General features: G+C 32.6%; 2 protein-coding genes across 3 annotated transcripts in view; one reads left to right on the top strand and one right to left on the bottom strand.

The window, feature by feature from the left end:
• Positions 1–21,495, bottom strand: part of NT5DC1 (5'-nucleotidase domain containing 1) — a 110,517-nt gene that overhangs the window by 64,851 nt on the left and 24,171 nt on the right. The gene's annotated exons all lie outside the window — the stretch shown is intronic.
• Positions 1–21,495, top strand: part of COL10A1 (collagen type X alpha 1 chain) — a 34,272-nt gene that overhangs the window by 4,426 nt on the left and 8,351 nt on the right. The gene's annotated exons all lie outside the window — the stretch shown is intronic.

Genomic DNA, 21,495 nt, shown 5'->3' with positions numbered 1-21,495 from the left:
ATCACTTCAGATATTTTGCTGTTTTGTTAAAATAAAAAATATATTTACCAATTATTTTAAAATTTCACATATTTTAAGTGTTAACATTACCACTAACAACCAAAAATAAAATTAGACTATTAGATTAACACGATTCCCAGGCAGAAAAATACATTAGAAACAAACGCTGATCTGAGATCCATGATTTAACATCTTTTTGGTCAATCACTTCAATTGGCACACAGCCAAAATAAGCCTAGAAATATTCTCTTGTACATTATAGTTTCAAAGATTCACCGTGCATTTTCTGAGGGCAATGTACCTCTACACTGCAATGGTACTTGGAAACTCTGGCATTTACTAACACCTATTGTTATCCTGAGGTTATTTTGCCAGACTGCATTTCTGTGCATGTATGTTCCACAAAATCCCACAGAGAAAATAAAGAAACAATCCTTTCAAGGTCAAACACTTAATTTCTCAAGGCTTATCAAACTCTATATGACAGGAACTATTCAGGTTACTGCATGAAATATAAGAAATGAAAATTACTAAAACAATGGAAAAGTTATTAGATTGAACTATGTTAAATTGCTGATATTTGACTGTTTTTGATACAATAAATGGCAATTTCATGTGGTTCAACTTAGTATTTTCCTTGAAGCCTGCCCCCAAATAGAGGTGCTTATGACCAAGGGTTGATTCAAGATTTAAAAACTGGAATAAAATGTTTTAAAACTTTATATTTAAAAGAACTAGAGTATTATCTTTTTGTTTCATTTTGAACTCTAGTTCCACAGACTCTACGAAACACTGTTTTAAACACTGAAATGTACTCATCTGATAACAGATACTAGTTCTCTTAACAGCTAAATGAACTCTTAAGGTGTCTGTGGAACTTTTACAGCTGATGTCTGTGGCTATTCTGTGCAAAATATGATTTAAAAATATACTGACCTTTCACATATCTTATCAAAATATATCTTATATATTAAAGCTAAAATAATGAGGTTATAATTTTTACAAATTTTTAAGAAAGAATTCTTAATTCCAATTAATTTGACTCTTCAAAGATTAAATTATTTACGTGTGTGTATATATGTATACACGTATATGTGCATATGCATAAATGCTTATATATATTTATATATCAGACACATTTTGTTAAATGCTACCTATTAGGCTACTTTGAGTGATTAAGATTTTACTTCTTGTCCAGAAGCAATGTAATTCAGCCATCTAGTGGTAAAGTATAAAGCAATCACTTCTCTGTATTTTATTATACTATAAAAATAATATAAGCAGTATGGAGGGGAATTATAGATTGTTTAAATTTACTTTACTTTCTCTGGTGAGCTCACAGAGTCTAATCAAGAACTCAGAAGTATTTTCTTAGTGAATCTTTAAAAAGTCATGTTTAAATATTAACATGGCAAAACATTAATTTTTAAATTACTTTTTTATTATACTTTAATGAGCAATATAATTATAAAACATCCTACCACAAATTCTACTACCTTAACAAAATAAGTAAATCTGGCCTTAAACTTGCCAAAACACGTCTTAGGCTGATAGGAGATACAATCTAGTAGGAATGGTACTATACATTTTTAAGTTGCAGAAAAAAAAATGCTGTAAATGCTATCCTAAGGCACTGTGGGAGCACGGATAGAGGAATGCTTAAAAAACTGACTATAACTTCCTGGAAGAAATGTTACTTAGGCTAAATTTTGCAGGATAAAATTCACCAGATGGGTAGGGGGTATTCAGACACTGATCGATGTGTATTAAGACAAAGGAAAAAGAACATGACACATTAAGAGAATATCAAGTAATTTGCCATGGTTAACAAAGTTTACTTGTGAAGATGTGGAGAAACAGCCAGAGAATGGTGGGAATGTGTTTATGGCAAGCTGTAATATAGCTCATATCTTCATCTTTTGTGCTCTGTGTTTTCTCCTGTCTTCAGTGTCCACCTATAGATGGGTTCCTTCCAAGTCCATTATCTCCATAGCAGATTTCTTTGAAACTCTATACTCATAAACAGATACTTCCAGCTCTACATGCTCCAAGATACAACCATCATCTTCGAAAGTCCTGCTCACTTTCTTGTACTCCAATTCTTAATGAATGGAGCTACAAACCTTCAAGTGGCCAAGCTTAAAACTTGTAATTTGTTTACTACCACTTCCCCAATAAAATAGATTTTGTAGATTCCACCTCCTTATATTTTGTAAACACCTAGCTTCCCTGTCCCCTCTGAGACTTCCAAGTTTAGTCCCATATCATCTATCATCAGGGTGATTATTAAGTCTCCTAATCCCTAATTCTCTGTATCTAGTGTTTCCCATAGGGAAATATAGATCTGGAGAAGAGACAGGAGATCTTACATGGAGACCAGATAAGAGAGAAATCAGCATGTAAATAAATGGTGAATGAAGTTATGACAATGAATGTGACCATCCAAGTAGTCTCTGCAGTACAAAGAAGAGGACAAAACATACGATCTTTAGCAATTCCAACATTCATGGGATGAGCAAAGTGGAAGAAAGGAGTCAAGGAATAAGACAAGAAAGTCAGAGTTGGTAAGGAAACCAGGGAGAGAGGTAGTAAGAAAGCAGAGAGAGAACAGAGTTTTGAGAAAGAGTGATTTAAAGAGGTAGATATTTAGAAGAATGGTAATATGACTACTGAAAATAGATCACTGGCCTTAACATGTTGGAGTTTCTGGTTGACCTTATCAATGACAATAGAATGGTGTCAAGAATTATATTAGAATTGTAAAAGGAAATAGAAGAGTGTGGAACAATTATCCAAGAAGTATGCTGTGAAGGGACAGAGGGAAAGAGAAGGAAATATAGGGCTGTAGGAAGGCTTCTCTTTTTATTTTACAGCATTCAAAGTCTTGAATATGTTAAGGGGCTTACATAAAGATATAGTGAAGATAGGATGAAGAATAATGTCAGAATGAAAGCCCCATGTGAGATAGAGGGGGATGAATCCAGCTTATAGGAGTTGGACTATCTTGGAGAAACAGCAAGTCACCTCATTCTCTGACATGGTAGTATGGATAGATAAAATTAAAGGCAGAGGAGCAAGAAGTTGAAAAAGTTATTATCTAATGTTTTCTCTTATTTTTGAAACAAAAGGTAAAGGGATCTATCTCATGGTGAAGAAGCAGGGGCCAGGATGGAAGGGATGGAAGTTAAGTAGTAAAAGAAGTTGAAAAGTCAACTACTGTATGCTATTTTAAGATGTTAAAACTCTAATCATTACGAGATGAAAAAGAATCAAATAGCTAGCTCCTATATTTTCCAACCGCATATTCTCATTTTAAATTCTGAATCTTCAAACTAGTTTAACATTTGCATTTCACAAGTCAACTGTAATGAAAGTATAATGAAATGAAGACAGTGCTTCCTTTTAAAGTAGTCTGTGAAATACCAACCTCGCAAACTCCATCTCCTCCAAAATTTCCATTTCTCTTTCTCCTTTGTAAGGAGTGGTGTACTAGAATCAACTAGGTCACTGTAATCCTGCATCTTAGTCAAAGAAATAGCTTAGTAAAATAAAATAGGCGTTTTCAATAAAGTTGGCATCAATTACTCCCCAAATAACCTGTCCTTATAAAACTCTGGAAGCCAAAATAAACACCTTGGTGCTCCAGAAACAAAAGAATACTTGATGAGACAAAATGATCAGTTTATAAATGTCTCAATAATCAAGAAAAGAACTGTTATTATTTACAGGCTACGCTGAAGTATTTTGTTGCTGCTTTTTTTAAAGTTTTATTTAAAGGTGGCATTTATTATAGAAAAGCTAAAATGGGCAGACTTTATTCCCATTATAAATGGGAAGTAGGAATAAAAAATAATGGTTTCTAACATACTACCTATAAATTTAACCCTAAATTTAATAATCCAACATCACATTATCTTTTACCTTGATAACACCATAAATTTTGAAAGCATACCAAGAGACCACATATAAGTTATTTAAATTTAATACCCCTAATTAGCAAACGAGTAAGAAATAGCATGCAAATGCTCAATATATTTCAAGTGAATAAATAAATGAAGGAATGCAATAAAATTTTGCTCTACAAATGCCTTTTAATGCAATATTTTGAAGGGTGTAAACCCAAAACAGTATAAGTTGAAAACATTTAGGATTTTTCTACTTGTTATTAGCCAAGAAAAATATGTATAATAAAAATGTATTTGCATATACACATGGGATTTTAAATGGCTTATGTGCTATTGGAAGGCTCACCATTCTAATAGGAGAGTCCTTAACAATGCTGGGTGAGAGGGGGAGGCGGGGTGATGATTCAGGCACTGAAGGAAGTGGGAAGTGGGCTGGTTAACTGTACAGAAGCAAAATAAAGTGCTGAGCAGGTGATAAAATTGCAATTAAGAGCTGCAAATTCTAATCTCTGAGCAAATTAGGAAAGATATGTAAATCCAGAGATGTCAAGATATCAACAAAAGACAACATTTTATAAGTGCCATAAAATATTATAAATTGCCACCTTATTCATAAATTTATCAAAAAAATCATATAATCTGAAATTGCTTCTACTTATAAAACTTAAATGTTCATCATAACACCTAAACAATTTATGTAATATTTCAATTTGAACACTGTATGCATTAAATATAACTTTAAGTGATATTCTGATAGTCTCAAACTCACATTTGATGTTTACTATATACATGTATACTACTCCAAGACTTTCCAGTTTCCTTACATTCAGAATTATATTAAATGAAAAGAATATATGACAGAGAGCAACAATTCCTCCCAAACAACATCAAATAAAAGTAAGCTTACCAAATATTGCTAGATTAATGCCCTGAGCTCTAAGAAGTAGGAAACTATTTAAATATTACTGTCATCTAGCTGTCTCTCTCCAATTACATTACACCACTCTTGTCCAAGACACCATTTTCTTAACTGATCTCCTAGTGACCTTTGATTCTCCAATGTTCTGGATGTTGCAGCCAGAGTAATCTTTTAAAAACACACATCTAATTAGGTCACTCTACTGTAAAAATCTTTTAAGCCTTGCCCTCTCATTGCCCTTGTAAAGGACCAGACCAGAGCCTACAAAACTACGTGATCTAAGTCTCATCTTTCATGGCCCACAAGCCTTCTTTTAGGTCTTCAACAATAGCTTGGGGGCGATTCTCAAAGAAAACTAACCCAGGAAATAAAGTCAGAATACTTTACCAACACATTCAACTATACTGACCTGTGAGGGAGAATACCGAACCGTAAATAAATAGCCATGAGTCCTATTCCTGATTCTTTGTGTAAATTAAATTTCTTCTCAATTACCTCATCTCTAAAGAAAGGAGACTGGCCCAAAAGATCTCTAAGGATCCTCAAGTTCTTCAACTCTATAATTCTTTCACCACTTATTTTACATGGCGATTTCAGATTCAAGGGTTCTACCCCAAGCTCTACACTGATGTGGTGCATCAACATTAAGTTCAACTATTTAATTCAGTGTGTGCACTGAGGCACTTTTGGGAACTAACTATTTCTCCAATTTCAAGTCTAGTTACCCTTTTTGACGGCTGTCCTTTGGTTTACCTTTGTTAAAAGCAACAGTGCCATATGCGTCCCCACCATTCCAATACCACTGCGTGGAAAGCTCCATGTCAGACTCAACTTATTTATCTTACTAGAGTAACATCTGAATAGGTCAGTGTGTTCTGCTAGTAATGGCAAGCAAATAATTTAGAAGATTATAATCCTAAAAATGCAGTCAATCTAGCAAAGAAATGTACCGTCTATTTGGTTTCCTGTCATACACAGTGGGAAGAAGCTTGTTAGTAGATAGAAAAGGTTTATTACGCTCTGAAATTTTGCAATGATGAAAACAGTTGCTTAAGCTACTAATTATGAATAAGTTCTTAATTTAATATTTAGAAGTCACTGAGTAATTTAAATTGTGTTGAATTTGCTAATAATATCATCTACACCTTTAAATTCTGAACCAAGTATGTAATTACCCCAAAATGTCCTGCCAGACAAAACATATTTTGAGAACTTTGTTGGTTTACTGTCCACCTGTGTTTATCCATGGATTATGAACCTGTCTTATAATAAAGAAAAATTTAAGAATGAAATAGGCTAAATACCTGAACATCTAGAAAAGTTTGAGTAGCATCATCAATTTCCATTACTTAAATTTTTTGTATGTTATAGTGATAAAAAACAAAGAATTGGCTTTTTAGGATAAACTGTAACTTATAAATCAGTGTCATGTAATATATATTATTGAAAATATTTTTTGGCTAGATCCTTATTTTCCCTGTTTTATTTTCATTTTGGTTTACTTATAGAAATGACTGCCTATAAAGCTAATCACTCAAAATATGGTTAAAAAAATAAGTTAGTACACTTAAGTATATCTTAATATTAAACATTATTTCACTCATTTGTTTCTTTCCCATTGAGAAAAAACAAAAAAAATCTCAAATTATAGTTAATGATTTTGTTACATAAGCCATCCAACTTTTAGCCATTTCTTCCTTAACAAAAAAATGTATTGAAAAAATACATATAATAAACTCTATTAACACTTCTATTAATTAACATGTCCATATTTTGAGAGTATAATGAAAACTGACATTTACAATGAGAGTCCCAAGGCAATGCAAGACTCGGGAGTACTAACAAAATAAAATACATTAACTAAACTTGAGGATTATAGCTGTCTGCCACTGCATTCAAATGCTCAGAAAAGCAGCCAATCTTTGGATGATGGCATGTATGGTAAATTGCAATGAAAATAAATGCTACATTATTTCTCTTTTGCTTTCTGTCTTTTGATATGTTTTGGAATAGATTATACTTGTACATGTTACAACATTCAAAAGGTAAAGACCAACACAGAATGAAAAGTCAGTCTCCTCCTCACCCCATCCCCACTCACAGAATTCTCCTTCCCAAAGGCAACCTCTATTACTAGTTTCTTGTCTATCTTATATGAACTATATGAGATGTTGTGTTACATATACAATAATTATGTGTATTTTACACAAGTGCTATTTACCATATATTCTGTTCTACACGTATTTTTTTTCTACAAAATATATTTGAAGCTTCTTCCATATAAGTCTATAACAAGGAGCCTTCATCTTTTTAATGACTCCTTAATGTTCCACTGTACGGATGTACGAAAATATACCTAGTCCTTGTCAATGAATATTTGAATAGTTTCTTTCTATTATAAACAATGATGTAAAGAATATCCTTGTATATACATTATCTGCACACATGCAACTTTATTTGTAGGATAAATTCCGAGAGATCGAATTCTTGGGTAAAGCCCATGCCATGTACATTTAAACATTTTAAAGTCTGTATTAATTTACACTTTCTGCAGCAGATTCTATTTGCAGTTTCTTATGAATGAGAGTCACGTGTTTGCATAAGTATAAAATCATTTACGTTTCCTTTTCTGTTAACTGTTTATCTCTTTTGCCCATTATTTAACTGGGTTACTGTCTTATTTTTAAAAATCTTTTAGGAAACTCTTTTATATATTAAGACTACTAGCACCTTGTCCATTACTAGAGTTGGAAATTGTTTTCCCAGTTTGTCATTTGTCTTTAATTTTGCTCGTATTTTTCTTTATATGCAGAATGTTTTTAATGTTGTCAGATTCATATATCTTCTCTTTTATGACTTCTGGGATCATACTTAGAAAGGCTTTCTGACTTCAGGGTTAAACAAATATGTATTTCTCTCACATTTTCTGATGGCAATTTTATCATTTCTTTCTTAATGCTTACATCTTTGATCTCTGTGGAATTAATTTTGGTACTCGATGTGTGGACACACTTTCTTTTTTCAAATGACCACCATGGGTTAAACACCATTTTACTGAGTAATCCATCCTCCACTGATTTGAAATGCTACATTTCTCATATATTAAATTTCCTGGTGCCTTTGGATTTATTTCTGGACTTCCTATTTGGTTTTAATACTTTGATTTTTAAAAATCAGAAAGAATTTATAGCAAACTGAAGCAGAAAAGTATGTTATGTTGTGTCATAATTATAGGAAATTATAAAATACAGATAAAATAATTATTTCTCCTTGTCTTAACTCTTACTTGTTAATTCATTTACCTATCCCCTCATCCTTGGCACATACTTCCTTTCTTTAAGGAGAAAGTTTCCAAGTGTCTAGCTAAGAATTTTCCTTGCTTTAACCCAAAGAGATTTCTTTTCCCCTTCATAATTACACCATGTAGCTTCAGAGAAATTTCTTCTTGTCCCTTTTATTTCAACTTCACAGGTCAAAGTAGGATCGAGTCCATTTAGCAAGCTATCTAGAATCACAGGGTGATGTCACATACTCAAAAAGTACACAGCCAATGTCTTTCTGCAGCCTGGATAACTTTATTTGCTTTATTCCTTTTTAACTATATACTGGACTCAAATCTCTGAATATCTACATTCATTCACTCTGAGAATATTTCAGCATCATACTCTAGGCAAATCCTTTCCCTCAGATCATGTCCCCACTGCTGGCAACTAGCATATTTTAAAACAAATCCAATAACTTTCAACGAAGTTGTACAAAGAACAGTCAGTCAATGCTGTCAGTCTAAGATCTCTTGTTTAAAAAAGTCTCATTCTGAACTATATGCCAAACAGAGATCTCATTCTCCTATCATGCATATTAGTGGCTGGGATATGGTGAACTAGCTGAAAGTCATCAGGGACAAATCATTGACTCACCACTCTAGTTTACTTCCTGTTATCACACAGAGTCCTCTTAAAGATTATATTACTGTTGTACAGTCTAAGAAATAGTCATCCCAAAGGCTGGTATGGATTACAAATAAACTCTAGGAGTCCATTTACTAGCTTATTGGAAATCAAGGTTAATTTAAACACATCTAAATATGTGAATTCTATATTTAGAATCATATTTAAAGTCATATGGAAAACTAGGAATACCAAGTTCAAGAAAAATACTTAGCAGCTCAGTGTATGTGAATGGAAGTTAGTGTTCTTTCTTTAAGTTTACATTTTAATGTTGTAACAAGAATAAATGTTCGTATGCATATTTTCAGTTACAAAAAAAATTCCAATTATATAAAGCCTTAGAAATTAAAATATGCAAATGCAGAATGGCCAATATCAGTAACAAATGAGCTATGGATATCCTCATTATAAAAAAAATCAAATGACCATATTTATTTCTGTGAAAATCACAATGAAAGAACTCCTAATCTTTTTTCTTCTCAAGTTGTAAAAAGGTTTAAGATATTCTTAATAGAGAAAACACATCACAATCAACCTCTACAAATTCAGCCATGCTGTAGTTAATGACGCTTAGTAATAACCTTTCTTGATTTGATTATAATAAAATGAATTACTATAGTTAATTTTTTGAGGGATTTATTTCCTAGGCTTATCCATAAAATGATAACCTGCCTTAAAAAATATACATGTATATATATCTAACACCCAAATATGTGGCACCACAAAATGCTGATTAATAGCCATAAAAAAAATGACAGATTCCCATTCATTAACCATGGCTAAAGGACTGCCATGACTTGTTGGCAGTTTCCATAGGAAAAAAAATCTATAAGTAGTAGAACAAATTCATTCTGAACAAAAAAATTTAAAAGGTGGGAAAATGCAGCACTAATCCTACTGTTATCTATACTAGTAACAATTCCTTCAAAGATTAGCCATGTCAGAGGAAAAATGTAATATGAGTAAAGTGTCAGTCATTTTGTTATTACTTCTAAGTATTATTCAAAATAACAAAATCCCATCTCTAGGATTTCACAGTAATATCAAAATGTATATGACAGAACCATAGCCTTTTCCAAATAAGATGTAAAGCAGAATATCTATGTTATTATCCACCAACTTTCCCACCACGAAACATAAATAGAGAATAGTTAATAAAGGTATTTGGGGCATTTGCTTGATTTCCTCATACTCAGACTGACATGTGTGAGGAAACTGGGACACATGGAACCAAGGTCTTTAGAACACGAAAATGTCTCCTAGAGCTGGTAAATACGGAAGCCTATCTTCAGCAGTCTGTAGAAGACAGCAAGAAATGAAGAGAAACAAGAAAAGAATGCCAAATTACATTTTTCAAAGTTGGGAGAATGCCATACATTTATTTCACTGATTCCTTCCTGCTTACCTCTAAGCCACTAACATGAACCTCTCTGAGTTGTCATTCTATCAGGATGCCCAGGATGCTGAAATATTTCTTACTATAAGCACAAAACTTAGTTTTCACCACACTTTGTAAATAAAGGATCTCATTTTCTTGTATATGTTTATTTTCAGATTCCAACAAATTTCAACAAAATTATCAGAAGCAAGTTACAAACTCATTTATCATGTTTTAAGACTGAAAATGAGTTTAAGAGTGGAACTAGCACTGGCAGTATATAAAATAATTTAATATAAAATAAATCTGAAACTAAGCAGGAGATTTTTTTTAGTAGCAAAATTAGGTTGTATGTGGTCTCGGTTTTTATGTTATTAAAAGTATTTTTTTTCAACTTAATGTAACCTCTACTACTACTTTTTTTTCTAAGAATATGCACACGTAACATTTTTTTAGCTTTAAAAAAAGCAAAAATGGTGTTTAATAAGTTTGTGGTATTCCTGTCTTTTAAAAAAAAGTTACTAAAATTAGTTCTACAAATTCTGAAAAATAAAATGGAACACCTGTGAACCGTACTAATATTAGTTTCATTTTTTAGAGAGGGTATCCATTTAGCTCCCACAGTTTTACAAATATAAAAGTAATAAAAATAATATCCTATCATCATTTCAATTTGTATCATGCACTACAAATAGGCTATGAAATAAAAATGAGAGGTAACAAATCTCTTGAGTTTTCATCCAAGTAACTTTAAAATTTTATGCAAACAAGGAATTCCTATATATTTTCTAAACTAGAAGTATTTCATATTTATACCATTTTTCTTAGAAAAATCACTTACTAAAACAATCAGGACCCTGTGCAAGGTTTTTCAGTAATTAAATGCTAATCATAATCCTCAACTGGAAATATTCTCCTGTTGAAAACTCCAATAAAGAAATTGTGATGCTAATTATATTGTATAAGAAAATAACTTTGACTTGAATTCGAATGCTGACTATAAGCTTCCACTAATTATAGATAATGTAGCACCTTTGAAAATAAATTTAGAATTGCAAATTCTATAAAAAGAACTATAACCTATCTTCATTAAAGAAAGGAAAGTCAAAAAGAAAAATTTAGTGAAACATTCTGTACCATCATGCAGAGAATTGCCAGGTCTTTTCTAGAATATACAATGGCTTCGAGTCTTTCTTGGATGGAAGATAGCAATAGGCAATATTTAAGATGCCATATATCTGCAACACATATAACTAAAATCAAAATGCAAAAGACATAAGGAATGCTAAAAAGTCAACAATAACAACAAAATACAACCCAAGAAAAAATTAATAAAGATACAAACAGGCATTAGAGAGAAGAGTACACACAAATGGCCATTAAACATATGAAAATATCCTCAACCTCATTAGAAATCAGGAATATACAAAAACAAATCTAAAGAGACAGCATTTTCCAACTAGTGATTGCCAAACCTTAAAATTTAGATGACAGCAAGTGGTTGTAATTTCTACTCTGCTGGTAAAACACAAAATGGTTTTAGCAAACAACTTGGCATTAGCCAGTAAAGCAGAAAATATGTACACTTAATATTCTATGCCTAAGAATACTTCCTAGGAAAATTTTTTTTGCAGGTAAGTCAGGAAACATGTATAAAAATGTTTAATGCAGCATTTTAACAATAAACAAATAAAAATAAGCTAAATATCCATCAGTAGATGAACAAATAAATTCTGATGTACTCATACCATGAAAAACTATACAGCGGTGAAAAATGAATTAAGAACAGCCACAGACATCAATATGAGTAAATCTCAAAAACATAAAGTTGCATCAAAAAAGCAAGCTGCAGAAGCACGCACACAGTATAATTCCTTTCAAATAAAATGTAAAAGCATGCAACAAAAAAGTTATTATGGGATATGTATGTATGTGTTTTGGGAGGCAAGATGTGGAAGGGTATACCTTCTATGAAGGAATCATAGACACAAAAAGGACAGTTACCTACATGGAGACACAGGGAATGCAGCCAGGGAGGTATGCATAGGGGCTTCAAAAGTAAGGGTAATGTAGGTTTCTTAATCTGGGTAGCAGAAACATATATGTTCATTGTGTTAATATTCTATGCTTTTCGTAGAAAATAACTATATATACTATAAACATCTATCAAAGTTTTCCCAATTTTAATTATTGAAAAAAGGAGTCCTTGTTCTTGAAAACTGTGGAAAGCAATGACGTAAAGCAGAAACAGACGATAGGCACAATGCGACCAGAAGAGCAAAGCAGGTACTTCAACCCTGAGAAGGTATATGAGCCAATGAAACAACTACATTAGCACGTCAACTACATGGGATGGAACTTGAGCAGAAGTTGATTAATTTAAGTAACAATCAAGGAAGTTACATGAAAGAGGGGTATTTTAAAAAAATACCTGATTGTCTGCTTTTATGGAAAATGTTAAGGTTGTCTTTGACCTGGCTTCTGAACTCTCTGCTCTGCCACCTACTGGCTTATTGAACCTGTGCAATTTGTTAACTTCTGGCTTCATTCAGTTTCCTTTCGTACAGACTAAGAGTGATAATATCTATCAGATAAGGTTCTTCTGGGTCAAATGAGAAAAGCAAAGTACGTGACACATGAAGATGCTCAATAAATGCAAATCCAATTTGAAGACAAAGTTGAATCAGATCTAATCAGAGTGATAATCACAGAATGTTGTTTAAGAAATGACCCACAGAACACCCAAGTGCCCTACTAGGGCCTCAAAGACAGACAACTTTTATACAAATGGCCCTCACCTTGAAAAAGATGACTTAATATTTCTAATGTCTCTTAAGCAAAAGAAACGAAGTTAAATTTCTATTTCCTTCTTCCCAGCATAAGAATATCTAAAGAACCATAGTGTATAAATACACCCTACATGTGCACTTTTCAACTGAAAAACCAGATCCTAAAATGTTAAAAAGTTAAATTTAAAAGGAAGTGCTCTTCACCGCCATGTGAAATGTTCTTTAAAATTCTAATAAATTTATCAACAGTAGCACGTCAAGTACATTTTAAAAGCAGTTCAATATTGCTATACCATGACACAGAATACACATTAAAATGTACAAGAATGTTGTTGTGTCAGCACTGACCGTAAAATAGTCTAAGAGTAGATGGTTCTCGAACACAGTTATTTCTCAGTATTACTGTGGAACCAGCTTTTAAATGGTATTATTAAAAACGTTATAATTGTATTATCTAAAATCTACATGAGTTTAACCAACATTTGTATCAAATAACACAGAATTTTGATCCTTTAAGTTAATAACCCACACATTATTACTATTAGACTGAAAGCTGCCCCCTCTAAAAAAGAAAAAAACAAAACAAAACCCAAAACAACTCATATTTGTTAAGATCAATTGTTTCCCACAGGCTGCAAAAGTTAAAGTTTCCCTCCTAAATTCTCCTACTAGAATTTCTGCCAAACAATTCTCTTTCCTCACTATATCTGTATTTTTTTATAGTTGTGCTATATGTTATAAGCATGCATCTATTTTTATAACTGTACTATTTTATCAGTCATATATGATCAAAATGCTTTTTTAAAATTAACCTTTAAAAGTTTTTCTTGGCTGCAATTATACAAATCATACTGGTTGCAAAATTAAAAAGCAATTATAAACTAACACTGACCAAAGTGAGAAATCAAGGATTATGGAGGAACTAGAACCAAAACTAGTACTGGAGGCAAAAATGGGAAATATCCAAATACTTATTAACATGAGAGCTGTAATCAAGGACAATCCCCTGTCATTTTTAACTCATGCTAAATATAAAATTCTATACAAATACGAAGATCCAAAAATGAAATCATAAATGTATTCTAATAGTATATGTAAACTAGTTCTGCTCTTTACAAAATCATAGATTCCAATGCTACACCATTAGCTGCACTCAGAAATCTGGTCTAAATACTCAACACAAATAATGAAACTGCTATGAACTCAAAATTAATAAGTGTTATTAATGAAACTTTATACACACAATACTAAACTTACTTAAATTCGGAAAGAAGATTCTTTGATGAACATGCTAGTCCTAGTTTAAAATAGGATAATTCAAAATTTAAAATGTATTTTAAGGCTTTTGGTACCAATACCATCGTATGACATTTAAGTTCTTTATGCTGTATTTGACAACTCAAAAATGATTATTCCATTTGAAAGGCAGGAGTGAACTGAAGATAGATTAATCATTAGGTCAAAGTTGAGTTATTTTGAACATATTAAATAAAAAGAAATATTTGCATTTGAAGAAGTAGGTTAAAGGTTACCTAGGATACATTATAAGGGAAATTAAATTATAAATCAACTTATAAACAGCTTGTGTCTTTCTTTTAAAAACCATCAAACTCTCTGCAGTTGAGAATCCCACATTGAGGATTCTCCATACAGGGGAACAAAAGCTAGGCAGACTAGGGCCCAGCATTACTTAAACTGAAAACTCAGGGACGTATTTTAATTGTTAATATGAGCAAGTTAACAGCTGCATGAGCATCAGTCTTGAGGGTGGATTTTTTGGTGACCTGTGTTGTCACCTGCAAACACAGTGCTTCTTACCCTCTAGTTACTTCGTACTCACTGTACCTGGCGATTGTGCAGTTGTTCTGAAGTATAACGGGAAGCAAAGAGATTCAAATAAAAAGTGTCACCTTATGACTACCCCAATCAACACTTTAACTCTCTATCTAATATCTCCTTCCAACTTAGCAGACACTGTGTCTTGTGAAGGCTGAACTTGTAAATATAGTAAGAACACATTTAAATGGCTGAGAACCTGTTGGGTGGCCAAAATCCTTGAAGCTTTCAGGTCAAGGGGCCAAGTAGCTCTATATTTTTAACTGGGCAGGTTTCTATGGAAAGACAGTGATGTCATTAAGCACCTGGGGCACAAAACTATGAGTTCTTTAAGTAATGTAGCAGTTTATATGTAATAGAAAATAGAATATAAAGCCCTTGTTTAAACTTTTTAAATGACTCCCAGTTTTTCTTGACTTGGCCTGAAGTTTCAGGGGTTTTCATAAACACCTGCTTTTATGCATGAATTTCTCCTTTCAAACCCTCAGCAAGTATCTAACCACTAAACCACAGATAACTATTTACACAAACAGGTCATTTTTAGCTCCTGGGCTCTGTAATATCACCCACGAATGTCCTTTTAAGCCTTTTTTTTTTTTTTTTCAAGAGGAATGAGGCAACTAGTTGGTGGTGGAAGTTGTGGCTCTCCAAGTGCCATAATTAAATTTCTGGGCACTTTTCCCATTTCCACTGCTAAAAGACTGAAGGATTAGAGGAACAGGAAAATCAGTATCCTGCTTGGGTAAGGAGATAAACACGTTAGTTTAGTTGGTGGTGTTTTCCCTCAATGGGCTCTCGCACCGACGGCTCTTCACTTCCGAAATTTAACTTGATTAAACCTTAGGGAAGGAGATATTCATGAAAGAGAAACTAATTTCTGCATCTGAAGAATGAAATGACTGCTCTAGATGATCCTTAATATCCCTTAGAGCTCTAAGTCTATAAAAGAACAATAATATTCTGAATTGAAAATTTATGTATCTTACAAGAAAATGTTGCATTTAAAAAACAATCCTTATAAGCAAACTAAAAAGACAAATGACAAACTGGAGGAAAACATATACAAACTATAATACAGAAAAGAAGTTTACAATCCTAAGATATAGAACATTTACAGGAAAAGTGGGCCAGAAATAAGGTCTTAACTTTATGAAAAGATGCTCTACCATGTGTAAGAAAAACAAAGATTACAACTAGAACAAGATTCCAATTTATACCTCTAAAATGGGCAAAAATCTCAATAACATATCTATCTTGCTGAGGACCTGTAGGGGAGCAGACACTGTCACGCATTACTGGTGGAAATACAAAATGATACAACATCTATGAAGGAGAATTTAATGATACATAACAAAATTACATATGCATTTATCTTTGACTCATGAATCCCAGTTCCAAGAATCTCTCTCAAAGACATTCAGGCAAAAATATCTATACATGCACAATTATCTACTATAGTAGTATTTGTATTAGCAGAAGAGAAGAAATAATATAGATGACCATCAATAAGGAAAAGGCTAAAAAGCAATGGTACAGTCATATAATGGAGTACTATACAGCTGTACAAAAGGAATGTGGACCATCTTTACATAATGTTATGCAATGCTCTCCAAAATAAACTATTACGTAAAAAAGGGTATAATAAACTATGTATATTATAATGACATTTATCTAAGAAATTGGAAGGAGATATGAATATCTAGTCTAAAAAATAATAGCATAAACCTAAAAAATTTTTTTAAAAAGCAGTTACTTATAGAAGGAGTATGAAACACAGGGTGGGTAGATCAGTAACAGAAGCCAAACTTTTCTGAATGTTCCGTTTTATAAATGTGACTTGGGAAATATGCAAGGTATGCTGGAGCTAGCTTGTACTGTTTCTTGGTAAATGTTCTGATGTTTTACAAGCTAGATATATTTACCTTGGTAGCTCGAAATTGGCTCTGGTGGGAGTATCTGCTCCATGGATATCAACAAATACATCTCCCTCATTCCCAAGCAACTTAAACATTTATCAGCATACCAAAGGAACAGTAAATTGAGAGGGTAGCATTAGTACACTGAAATAAGTTATTTCAACTGACTTTAAACATGGTAATTTGACTATATAGCTCTAGTGGTAACACAAAAAGAATTACAAAAATAATCCTTAATTGTTTCCAATACTGTGGTGTGAATTTCAGTGTTGTTATTGAGTATTAAGAAATAAAGCAAATGAATAACTTCATCATCGTCATGAGAACTGGGATTTTTAGCATGGAACTAAGGAGCTACACATACAAATTTGAGGTCATTATGTATACATCCAGGGGGCCTAAAAGTGAACTACATGCATCAGTATGAAGTTATGATGTCTTTCGTAGTAAACTAACATTACATGAACAAACTTCCTAACTTTGTCCACAATGACCTCCCTCCCTCGGACCCAGACACACAGACTGTGGTCTCTAATCTCTATTTCCCATAAAAGGAACCAAGACTCCCTGATTACAGATTTGGGCCAGGAAAAGTGCAAAATACTAGAAGAAAAATAAGCTATAAAAGATTACTGAAATGTCAAAAGGATTCATGAGCTGATATTATAAAGTGCCTGCTGAGCAACGATGGGGAAAACTCTGAGCAATAACAAGAATAATAACTGCCATGATCGAAACACATAAGACATGTTTAAATCCATGAGTTTATAATGATACTCAAACACCCTCCTACGCCACTTCTGGAGGATGCCAGGAAACAAGCTTATTGTTTTAAATATTGATGAAGGTATTTATCTGCTTTTTCTATACTACCTGTACTTCAGGGTAACTACATAGTTAATGAAGGAGTGTTTTTCTTTGTAGAAATGTTCTAGCTAATAAACAAAGGCAGAATAGAATCAATGTCTAGGTAATGATCGATGCCTACTAACATCACAGAAAGAGAGACAACCAACAAGGAAAGGCCTTCTGATTGAAATACACACTACTGCCAATAAAGTATTTCTGCTAAAAAAGTATTTGTGTGAAAAGTGAGTGAGTGAGTGAGTGAGTGTGTGTGTTTATCTCAAACCTGAATGAGACTGAATCTCTAGATCTAACTACCAATTTACAAGAAATAAAAGGCACAGAAAAGTATTTTAAATGATAAAATCCAAACTGTAAAAAATTGTAGGAGATAGATGACCTAGCTTTTCAACAAATAAACTGCAGAGGGAAAAAGAGACATGGATTAGAACCTACGTTTACAGGGACCTATCAATTAGGGATAATTCATGAACCTTATTTGAACAAACAATAAATCAATAAAAATACATATGAATATGTATTATGTGTGTATACATCTATACGATATATATGTTTGTGTGCAACTATGTTTATATTTGTATATTTACATATATGAAAATGTGTGTGTACAATGTGTGTATACACACATAATTGGGAAAATTTGAACATATACTAAAGCATTGAATAACATTAATAGTTAATTTCTTAGGTATGATGAAGATATTGTTTTAAAGAAAAAGGACTCTTTATCTTCTGGAGAAATATGCTAAAATATTCACAGGTGAATTGGTACAATATACGAGATTTGTTCAAAATATTGAGGAGTGGTGAATGGAAGAAAGATTGATTAGCAATGAGTTGAGAGTAGTTTGAGTTGCATGATGGGTATACGGGCATTCATTTTAACTATGTTCTCTATTTCTATAAAAGACATTTTCTATGACAAAGTTAGAAACCATATGAACAAAAAGAACAAAAAATTATGTAGCTAATATTAACAAGCTGGTAATAGAATTGATATTGGACTAAGACATTCCAACTTAGGAATCCATCATGATCACCTGCGGAGCTTTTTCAAAATATAGACTCTGAACCAGCACTATTTTAATGAACCTCAAAGACTGAAGGAATCTGTAATATCCATGAGGACTGTGAGAGTAGGGAAAAGGTTGAGAACCACTGTTTAAATACCATAAAGGTATAGGCTTTATGGTATTTAATACATTATTCATCTAGTTTTTATTTCCATGCCTGACACATAAGTGGTATTCAAGAAATAGCTGGTGAATTAATGAATGACCCCGGGAAGTGAAAATGAATAGGTGAGTTTAATAGCAGCTAAATGTTAGATGTGTAAAAAATCATTCATATTTAATATTAAAAAATCACTTAAGTTACTGAGTTTAAAAAGCATAGCTCTCTGTTTTAAGTGGAATGGGTTTTCATCATAAAGCCACAGACTAGTCACTTCAAACAGCTACAAGTAAACTCTGAGAATAAAAATAGTTTTAAATACACAATTGGGTGGGGTGTGGCTAGCAAATATTCTGATTCTACAATCTGTTTTGGACAAGACCATGCCTCTTATGTGACTAACAAAGCAAACAGTAGTCAGATTCTCTGTGCTGAAATAAGTACACTATTTGCAAAAAGGGTTGAACATCCAAGGCTTATTCAATAAAACACCACATTTTCCAAAGTCAAAGGGGGAATATAGAATGACAAATACCCACATATATTTACATATGCCCAAAAGAAGGCATATGACCACCTGGTATGGATTTTGTCTTTAATAAGTACTGAATGGAGCCAAGCCTACCCACTGTCTGACCATGGAGAACAGCAGAATACCTCAAGCACCAGAACAATCTAATTTTAACCCATTTCCCCTTTAGAAAAAAAAAAAAACGGCATTAATTTAACATCACGCGTAGGAATGCTCCGTTTTCTAGGATTTGATTTGACATTTTCAGCGATCAAGAATTACTATATTTTGTAAATGGAAACATCACTACTAAAAACACAATGCTATAAATAGAATGACGTCATGTTTCCAAAGACTATTGATATACTAGAGCAATGAAAGAATAACAATAAAAGCAAAATACTTTATGGCAAACTTTGGGGGTAAAGTTAGGGCTGTAATCCGCGAGTTATCTTACAGTAAACGCTGCTGGTCCAAGTGCCACCAGCGAGTATTCTCAGGGCAAACGAGAAATGGGTTAAAGCTGGGAGGAGCTTAAAAACCTTGTCCAATTTTGCATTGCATTGATGAAAAAAACAGACACCTAGAAAGATTATAGTGAAAATCTCTGAAAATAGAGTAGCCACTGCTGAACAGTTTATGCAGATGTACAATGGTACCTATGAAGAGCTGAGAATTAATCTAACTTTCAAATGAATGTTATCTAAAGGGTATCAATCTCAATAACAAATAAGTGTGTGTGTGTGTATAACCATACATACGCATAAAAATACTAGAATATGTATTTCAAATATTCCTTTCAAAACAAATTCTTCGGCCTAGCATTCAAGAGCATCCATAATGTTACTCCACCTACTTTTCTAAAATCTTGTCCAAATGAACCATAAGCAGATGGAAGCTGGCCATTTTCTCTTACTTACCTTTTGTGGTCTCTTACAGACACAGTGGAGTACAGATTATCATAACAAAAGCTATTCCATAGATAATTTCCAAATGATGGAAGAATGATTAGAATACAGACTTTCCGATTATTTTAATATCACTTGAAGTGACATAAAGCCACATTTCATGTGTATCTATGAGTATTATATAAAGAGATATTTGACAATGTAGATTTTTAATATGGCAACCAATAAAAGATTTAAAAATGAGAGTTAAGAGAACAGAATGGGAGGCAGTGAGATGTTATCCATTTACATTTCTACAAGGTGCTATACAAGGCTTTGTTTAAAAGACACAAAATTGTATGCGAGGGAAAAGAAAAATAAACTTTTATTTAAATTGTGCGCTAGTCAATTATTTCAATTACTGACCAATCCTGAGTCCTTACCATTTTAATTCGACAGAGATAAAAAAAAAAAAAAAAGGTATGTCTGTGCCTGTATGTGAAATGCTCCTTCTCACCTACTTCAACTGTATAGTTGATCTGATTTAGCTACAAAAGTACATAAAATAAGATACAAATTTTGGCCTCTCAACTTACTGTCTTTAGTAGATTCTTTAAGATGCTAAAACTGAATTTAAGAGTCTCCTAGCATTGTTAAAGAGAATACTAACCATTGAAAATGACAATGATAATGTTTACCTTCATCTTTGAGGAAAAAAGTATTTCTAATTGGGCTGATTCGAGATCCCTGAAGGAAATGACAAGGTAAGACAATGATAATTTTAAAAAGCTGAAAGCAAAGTTTGAAGAATCTTTTCCTTTTGAAATGAACACAACGATCTTGTTTAAAGAGACATAATATGACATTATCAACTTAAGGGTTTTGCAATTTGTACTGCAACACTAAAGTAAAATCCAAAATTAAGCAATAAAATCTTTAGAAGTCATTTACTGAACATAGTATAGTGCTATAAACTAACTAAATCCTTTGAGGTAATTATATTGCTAACTATCAACTTCATGGATGTCTTGCCTCTGTCTGGAAAAACTGAAATATTTACTACGAAAAAATTTTTGAAATATTTGTTATCATATTTAAAATCTCTTATTAACTTCTGAAGACTTATACTAAAATACAAAACAGCATACCTACATTTTCACCACTGCATTTCAATCTCAAGCCTAAAAATAAGGAAGAATTGGGGTAAGCTATTTTCATAAACATTTAAAAACGTCAGTGGACACATTGATGGCTTTATGTAATAATGGAGGAATTTAGATGCTGGTTTAAATCCACACCCCCCTCCAAAAGACATCTTCCCCTACTTTTATATACTAACAAATATATTTTCAACCAAATAACACAAG

The sequence above is a fragment of the Pteropus medius genome, unplaced genomic scaffold, assembly GCF_902729225.1.
Source record: "Pteropus medius unplaced genomic scaffold, Ma_sr-lr_union100, whole genome shotgun sequence".
NCBI lineage: Eukaryota > Metazoa > Chordata > Mammalia > Chiroptera > Pteropodidae > Pteropus > Pteropus medius.
The sequence above is the reverse complement of the archived record's forward strand: the minus strand, read 5'-3'. Positions and strand labels throughout refer to the sequence as shown.